Here is a 9,406-nt window from a genome sequence, read left to right as displayed (position 1 = left end):
TACGTCAACTTAGGAGCTTCTTCTGTGTTCTACTATGGTGCTTTACGTGTCGAGCCCATACCGCAGCACACGACATAGCTTTGCAGACGATAAATGAAACCGTTTCAGAGAGAAGAGCGGCCAATGTGACGAACTGGCTTTAAGTCGAATGGTTAACAAATGACGAAAACGGACGGATTTCTCAGGTTTTTACTATATATATGAACACTTTTTACATACTCCCGTGCAAAGTGGCTGCTAGACATCCCTTTATGCAAAATCTTAAGGTCCTAGCTAATGTCCAAATCACCAAACAAGGGTAAAAGGTCAATAATCGATAACTATAACTTGAATTGTACTATTTCTAACTTGCTATTACATCAACTTTGAAGCTTCTTCTGTGTTCTGCTATGATGCTTTTAGTGTCTCGCGCATACCGCAACACGCGACATAGCTTTGCACACTATAAATATAACCGTTTCAGAGAGAAGAGCGGCCAATGTGACGATCTGGCTTTAAGTCGATACGATAACAAATGACGAAAACGGACAGATTTCGCAGGTTTTTACTACTTATGATCACTTTTCAAATTACCCGTGCAAAGCGGCTGCTAGTCCGTCATTATGCAAAAACTTAAGGTCCTAGTTCAAATCCAAGGCGCCAAAGCCGTCTAAAAAGTCAATAATCGATAACTAAAATGTGAATTGTACTACATCTTACTGGCTATTACATCAACTTAGAAGCTACTTCTGTGTTCTACTATGGTGCTTTTAGTGTCTCCGTATACTGCAGCAAGCGACATACCTTTGCAGACAATAAGTTTAATGGTTTCAGAGAGAAGAGCGGCCAATGTAACAATCTGGCTTCAAGTCTATTTGATAACAAATGACGAAACCGGACCGATATCTCAGGTTTTTACTCCATAAGAACACTTTTCACATTCTTCCTTGCAACGCGGCTGCTAGTCCTCCTTTCATGCAAAATTTTAAGGTCCTAGCTCATGCCCAAGGCACCAAAGCCGGCTAAAAAGTCAATAATCGATAACTAAAACTTGAATTATACTTCTTCTTACTGGCTTCTACATCAGCTTAGAAACTTCACGTGTGTTCTACTATGGTGCTTTTAGTGTCTCCGCATACCTCAGCACGCGACATAGCTTTGCAGACTATAAATAAAACCGTTTCAGAGAGAAGAGCGGCCAATGTGACGATCTGGCTTTAAGTCGATTCGATAACAAATGACGAAAACGGACGGGTTTCTCATGTTTTTAGTACATATGAACACTTTTCACAATCTCAATAGCAACGCGGCACGCAGCACGCGACATGGCTTTGCAAGCGATAAATGAAACCGTTTCAGAGAGAAGAGCGGCCAATGTAACGATCTGGCTTTAAGTCGATATGATAACAAATGACGAAAACGGACGGATATCTCAGGTTTTTACTACGTATGAACACTTTTCACATTCTCGCGTGCAACGCAGCTGCTAGTCCTCCATTTATGCAAAATCGTAAGATCCTTGCTCGTGTCCAAGGTACCAAAGAAGGCTAAAATGACAGTAATCGACAATTGAAACTTGAATTGTACTGCTTCTTACTGGCTATTACATAAACTTAGAAACTTCTTCTGTGCTCTATTTTGGTGCTTTTAGTGTCTCCGTATACCGCAGCACGCGACATAGCTTTGCACACGATAAATGTAAACGTTTCAGAGAGAAGAGCTGCCAATATTCGATCTGGCATTAAGTCGATTCGATTGCAAATGACGAAAACGGGCGAATTTCTCAGGTTTTTGCTAGATGTGAACACTTTCCACATTCTCCTGTGCGATGTGGCTGATAGACCTTCCTTCATGCAAAATCATAAGATTCTAGCGCATGTACAAGGCACCAATGCCGGCTAAAAAGTCATTAATCAATAACTAAAACTTGAATTTGACTGCTTCTTACTGGTTATTACGTCAACTTAGAAACTTCTTCTGTGTTCTACTATCGTGGCTTTAGTGTCTCCGCATTCCGCAGCACGCGACATAGCTTTGCACACGATGAATGTAACCGTTTTAGAGAGAGGACCGGCCAATGTGACGATCTGGCTTTAAGTCGATACGATAAAAAAATGACGAAAACGGGCGGATTTCTTAGGTTTTTAGTACATATGAACACTTTTCACATTCTCTCGTGTAACGTGGCTCATCAGACCTTGATTAATGCCAAATTTTACGGTAGTCGGTCATTTCACTGGCACCAAAGCCGGCTAATAAATCAATAATCGATAACTAAAACCTGAATTGTACTGTTTCCTAAGGGCTAATTACATCAACCTAGAAGCGTCTTCTGTGTTCTACTGTGTTGTTTTTAGTGTCTCCGCATTCCTTAGCACGCAACATAAGTTTGCAGACGATAAATGTAACCGTTTCAGAGAGAAGAGCGGCCAATGTAACAATCTGGCTTTAAGTCGATTTGATAACAAATGACGAAAACGGACGGATATCTCAGGTTTTAACTACATAAGAACACTTTTCACATTATCCCGTGCAACGCTTCTGCTAGTCCTCCTTTCATGCAAAATCTTAAGGTCCAAGCTCATGTCCAAGGCACCAAAGCCGGCTAAAAAGTCAATAATCGAAAGCTAATACTTGAATTGTACTGCTTCTTACTGGGTATTACATGAACTTAGAAGCTTCTTCTGTGTTCTACTATGGTGTATTTAGTATCTCCGCATACCGCAGCACGCGACATAGCTTTGCACACGATAAATGTAACCGTTTCAGAAAAAAGAGCGGAAAATGTGACGATCTGTAATTAAGTCGATTGGATAGCAAATGACGCAAACGAGCGGATTTCTCAGGTTTTTACTAGATGTGAACACTTTTCACGTTCTCCCGTGCAACGTGGCTGCTAGATCTCCGTTCTTACTAAAACGTAAGGTCCTAGCTCATGTCCAATGCATTAAAGCCATCTAAAAAGTCAATACTCCGTAACTAATACTTGAATTGTACAGCTGCTTACTGGCTATTAGATCAACTTAGAAGCTTCTTCTCTGTTCTACTATGGTGCTTTTAGTGTCTCCGACTACCGCAGCAAGCGACATAGCATGGCACACGATAAATGTAACCGTTTCAGAAAGAAGGGCGGAAAATGTGACGATCTGTAATTAAGTCGATTGGATAGCAAATGACGATAACGGGCGGATTTCTCAGGTTTTTACTAGATGTGAACACTTTTCACATTCTCCCGTGCGATATGGCTCATAGACCTTCCTTCATACTAAATCTTAAGGTCCTAGCTCATGTCGAATGCACTAAAGCCTTCTAAAAATTCACTAATCGATAACTAATACTTCAATTGTACAGTTGCTTACTGGCTATTACATCAACTTAGAAGCTTCTTCTGTGTTCTACTATGGTGCTTTTAGTGTCTCCGCATACCGCATCACGCGACATAAGTTTGCACACGATAAATGTAACCGTTTCAGAGGGAAAACGGCCAATGTGACGATCTGGCATTACGTCGATTCGAAAGCAGATGACGAAAACGGGCGGATTTCTTAGGTTTTTACTGCATATAAAAACTTCTCACTTTCTCCCGTGCAACGTGGCTGCCAGACCTCCCTTCATGCCAAATCTTAAGGTCCTAGCTCATGTCCAAGGCACCAAAGCCGGCTAAAAATTCAATAATCGATAACTAAAACTTGAATTGTACTGCTTCTTACTGGCTATTACACCAAATTAAAAGCTTCTTCTGTGTTTTACTATGGTGCTTTTAGTGTCTCCGCAAACCGCAGCACGCTACATAGCTATGCAAACAATAAATGTAACCGTTTCAGAGAGGAAACGGCCAATGTGACGATCTGGCATTACGTGGATTCGAAAGCAGATGTGAAAACGGGCGGATTTCCTTGGTTTTTAGTACATATGAACACTTTTCACATTCTCTCGTGTAACGTGGCTGCCAGACCTTGTTTAATGCCAAATCTTAAGGTAGTCGGTTATTTCACTGGCACCAAAGCCGGCTAATAAATCATCTACATCTACATCTACATGACTACTCTGCAATTCACATTTAAGTGCTTTTCAGAGGGTTCATCGAACCACAATCATACTATCTCCTACTGTTCCACTCCCGAACAGCGAGCGGGAAAAACGAACAGCTAAACCTTTCTGTTCGAGCTCTGATTTCTCTTATTTTATTTTGATGATCATTCCTACCTATGTAGGTTGGGCTCAACAAAATATTTTCGCATTCGGAAGAGAAAGTTGGTGACTGAAATTTCGTAAAAAGGTCTCGCCATGATGAAAAACGTCTATGCTGTAATGACTTCCATCCCAACTCGTGTATCATATCTGCCACACTCTCTCCCCTATAACGCGATAATACAAAACGAGCTGCCCGTTTTTGCACCCTTTCGATGTCCTCCGTCAATCCCGCCTGGTAAGGATCCCACACCGCGCAGCAATATTCTAACAGAGGACGAACGAGTGTAGTGTAAACTGTCTCTTTAGTGGACTTCTTGCATCTTCTAAGTGTCCTGCCAATGAAACACAACCTTTGGCTGGCCCTCCCGACAATATTATCTATGTGGTCCTTCCAACTGAAGTTGTTCGTAATTTTAACACCCAGGTACTTAGTTGAATTGACAGCCTTGAGAATTGTACTATTTATCGAGTAATCGAATTCCAACGGATTTCTTTTGGATCTCATGTGGATCATCTCACACTTTCCGTTATTTAGCGTCAGCTGCCACCTGACAAACCATACAGCAATCTTTTCTAAATCGCTTTGCAGCTGATACTGGTCTTCGGATGACCTTACTAGACGTTAAATTACAGCATCATCTGCGAACAGTCTAAGAGAACTGCTCAGATTGTCACCCAGGTCATTTATATAGATCAGGAACAGTAGAGGTCCCAGGACGCTTCCCTGGGGAACACCTGATATCACTTTAGTTTTACTCGATGATTTGCCATCTATTACTACGAACTGCGACCTTCCTGACAGGAAATCACGAATCCAGTCGCACAACTGACACGATACCCCATAGCTCCGCAGCTTGATTAGAAGTCACTTGTGGGGAACGGTGTCAAAAGCTTTCCGGAAATCTAGAAATACGGAATCAACTTCAGATCCCCTGTCGATAGCGGTCATTACTTCGTGCGAATAAAGAGCTAGCTGCGTTGCACAAGAGCGATGTTTTCTGAAGCCATGCTGATTACGTGTCAATAGATCGTTCCCTTCGAGGTGATTCATAATGTTTGAATACAGTATATGCTCCAAAACCCTACTGCAAACCGACGTCAATGATATAGGTCTGTAGTTAAATGGATTACTCCTACTACCCTTCTTGAACACTGGTGCGACCTGCGCAATTTTCCAATCTGTAGGTATAGATCTATCGGTGAGCGAGCGGTTGTATATGAGTGCTAAGTAGGGAGCTATAGTATCAGCGTAATCTGAAAGGAACCTAATCGGTATACAATCTGGACCTGAAGACTTGCCCGTATCAAGCGATTTGAGTTGCTTCGCAACCCCTAAGGTATCTACTTCTAAGAAACTCATGCTAGCAGATGTTCGTGTTTCAAATTCTGGAATATTCCATTCGTCTTCCCTGGTGAAGGAATTTCGGAAAACTGCGTTCAATAACTCCGCTTTAGCAGCACAGTCGTCGATAACAGTACCATCGGCACTGCGCAGCGAAGGTATTGACTGCGTCTTGCCGCTTGTCTACTTTACATACGACCAGAATTTCTTCGGATTTTCTACCAAATTTCGAGACGATGTTTCGTTGTGGAACCTATTAAAGGCATCTCGCATCGAAGTACGTGCCAAATTTCGCGCGTCTGTAAATTTTAGCCCATCTTCGGGATTTCGCGTTCTTCTGAACTTCGCATGTTTTTTCCGTTGCCTCTGAAACAGCGTTCGGACTTTTTTTGTGTACCACGGGGGATCCGTTCCATCTCTTACCAATTTATGAGGTATGAATATCTCAATTGCTGTTGCTACTATGTCTTTGAATTTGAGCCACATCTCGTCTACATTCGCATAGTCAGTTCGGAAGGAATGGAAATTGTCTTTTAGGAAGGCTTCTAGTGGCACTTTATCCGCTTTTTTAAATAAAATTATTTTGCGTTTGTTTCTGATGGATTTGGAAGAAATGGTATTGAGCCTAGCTACAATGACCTTGTGATCACTAATCCCTGTATTAGTCATGATGCTCTCTATCAGCTCTGGATTGTTTGTGGTCAAGAGGTCAAGTGTGTTTTCGCAACCATTTACAATTCGCGTGGGTTCGTGGACTAACTGCTCGAAATAATTTTCGGAGAATGCATTTAGGACAATCTCGGAAGACGTTTTCTGCCTACCACCGGTTTTGAACAAGTATTTTTGCCAACATACCGAGGGTAGGTTGAAATCCCCACCAACTATAACCGTTTGAGTTGGGTATTTATTTGTTACGAGACTCAAACTTTCTCTGAACTGTTCCGCAACTGTATCATCGGAGTCTGGGGGTCGGTAGAAGGAGCTAATTATTAACTTAATTCGGCTTTTAAGTATAACCTCCACCCACACCAATTCACACGGAGTATCTACTTCGACTTCACTACAAGATAAACCACTACTGACAGACACAAACACTCCACCACCAATTCTGCCTAATCTATCTTTCCTGAACACCGTCTGAGACTTCGTAAAAATTTCTGCAGAACTTATTTCAGGCTTTAGCCAGCTTTCTGTACCTATAACGATATCAGCTTCTGTGCTTTCTATTAGCGCTTGAAGCTCAGGGACTTTTCCAGCGCAACTACAACAATTTACAACTATAATTCCGACTGTTCCTTGATCCAAGCACGTCCTGTAATTGCCAAGCACCCTTTGACATTGCAGCCCATCCCGCACTTTCCCGAGGCCTTCTAACCTAAAAAACCGCCCAGTCCACGCCACACAGCCTCCGCTACCCGTGTAGCCGCCAGCTGAGTGTAGTGAACTCCTGACCTATTCAGCGGAACCCGAAACCCCACCAGCCTATGGCGCAAGTCAATGAATCTGCAGCCAATAAGGTTGCAAAACCGTCTGAGCCTCTTATTCAGACCCTCCATCCGGCTCTGCACCAAAGGTCCGCAGTCGGTTTTCTCAACGATGCTGCAGATGGTCAGCTCTGCCTTCATCTCGTGAGATAGACCGGCAGCCTTCACCAAATCAGACAGCCGCTGGAATCCAGAGAGAATTTCCTCAGATCCAAAGCGACACACGTCATTAGTGCCGACATGTGCCACCACCTGCAGCTGGCTGCACCCTGTGCTCTTCGTGGCATCCGGAAGGACCCTTTCCACATCAGGAATGACTCCTCCCAGAATGCACACGAAGTGCACACTGGATTTCTTCCCCTCCTTAGCCGCCGTATCCCTAAGGGGCCCCATTACGCGCCTAACATTGGAGCTCCCAACTAATCGATAACTAAAACCTGAATTGTACTGTTTCCTACGGGCTAATTACATCAACCTAGAAGCTTCCTCTATGTTCTACTGTGTTGTTTTTAGTGTCTCTGCATTCCTTAGCACGCGACATAAGTTTGCAGACGATAAATGTAACCGTTTCAGAGAGAAAAGCTGCCAATGTAACGCTCTGGCAATACGTCGGTTTGATAGCAAATGACGAAAACGGGCTTATTTCTTAGGTTTTTACTACATATGAACACTTTTCACATTCTCTCGTGTAACGTGGCTTTTAGGCCTCTCTTCATGCAAAATCTTAAGGTCGTCGGTAATGTCAAGGCATCAAAGCCGGATAATAAGTCAATAATGGATTACTAAAACTTAAAGTTTACTGCTTCTTACTGGCTGATTACATCAACTTATAAGCTTCTTCTGTGTTTTACTGTGTTGCTATTAGTACCTCCACATAGCGCAGCACACAACATAAGTTTTCAGACGATGAAGGTAACCACTTCACAGAGAAATTCCAAATTCTGTGTCTGTGTCTACTGCCTGCTCATATTGTTTAAAGCAGGTTGCTCTAAATGCCCAGTGGATCTGATTCCCTTGATACCCATTCTAAACAATCTCGGATTGGGAAAGACCAAGCTCTGCTTATACTTATAGTCTGGGAAGTTGACATATCTTAGACAGTAAAATATGATGGTTAAAGATGTCCACTGAGTATTCCCATATACACTGAAGTTAGCTTTGAACAACAAATTATTAATTGGCCACCTACTCTTGACTCAATAGCTACTAAGATCTTTCACTGGTGAAGGAGGTGACAACGTTGTTACGTCCATTAGAGGCTTCTGTAGTTTGCTGAGAATGATGTGATATAATTGTGCCTTGTGATTTTCTGTGGAGTTCCAGAGTAAGTTCTACACTGGTGCAGGACATCCATTATTGCTGTTCTCATTCGAGGCAATCCTGGATTCTAAATCTCAAGCACCAGAGGATTAGAAACAGCAATGCAACCTCTGTCTTCCTGGCTGTCCACTATTTCAAAGTGCTGTGGTTGACAGTCTCTTCTCATTGTGCAGTGCTTGTAGATTATTGTAAATGGATAAACTGCAATATTTAGAACATCTCATTCTAAACTTTCTAAAGAACGAGACTTTTCTGTCACGACCACTTTTTGTGTGAGGTGATAAATACCAGGAATTTGGTTGTATTTTGAGAACCTAATGGTGACATACATTAGTGTCTGTGTAAATTAATGGAACTGGATTTTTCCTGAGGTCGGCAGTTTTCCGAAGGTCGGCGTTTTCCCACGAGGTCGGCGTTTTACCCCGAGGTCGACGTTTTTCCCTCGAGGTCTGCGTTTTTCCCCGAGGTCGGCGTTTTTTCCCTAGGTCTGCGTTTTTGCACTGAGGTCGGATCGGCGATTTTTTCCCCGAGGTCTAGAAATCTATCGGTATATTGAAAATCCAAAGTATTTTGATGTATATCGAACTATACTGATATGTCAAGTCAACTTGAAACATATATCCGACCACTAGATATCGGTATTTATCGAGATAGCGATATATTTCGATATACCTATTTATTTCGAGAATCGTTTTCTTAGGGGTACAGATTTTTTTCAAGACGTCCATTCTTTCCCATTATCGATTCATTTCGATATATCGACTTATGTCGAAGCACTCATTATATCGAGATGTCGATTTATTTCGAGATATCTATCTATATTGAGGCATCCATTTATTTCGAGGTATCAATTGATTTCGAAGTATCCGTTTATGTCGAGATATCGATTTAGTTTGATATACCGAAACAAATCGGGTTGTCTGTTTATTTCGAGCTATCGATATATTTCCATGTATCGGTGCACTTCAGATATCGATTCCTTTCGAGATATCGATATATTTCAAGAAACCTCTATATCTCAAGTAATCCATAAATTTCTAGATATTGTATTTTTAGAGATATCTTGATATTACTAGGTACCAATATA

The sequence above is a fragment of the Schistocerca gregaria genome, unplaced genomic scaffold, assembly GCF_023897955.1.
Source record: "Schistocerca gregaria isolate iqSchGreg1 unplaced genomic scaffold, iqSchGreg1.2 ptg000305l, whole genome shotgun sequence".
Classification (NCBI taxonomy): Eukaryota; Metazoa; Arthropoda; class Insecta; order Orthoptera; family Acrididae; genus Schistocerca; species Schistocerca gregaria.
This window is presented reverse-complemented; position numbering follows the sequence as displayed.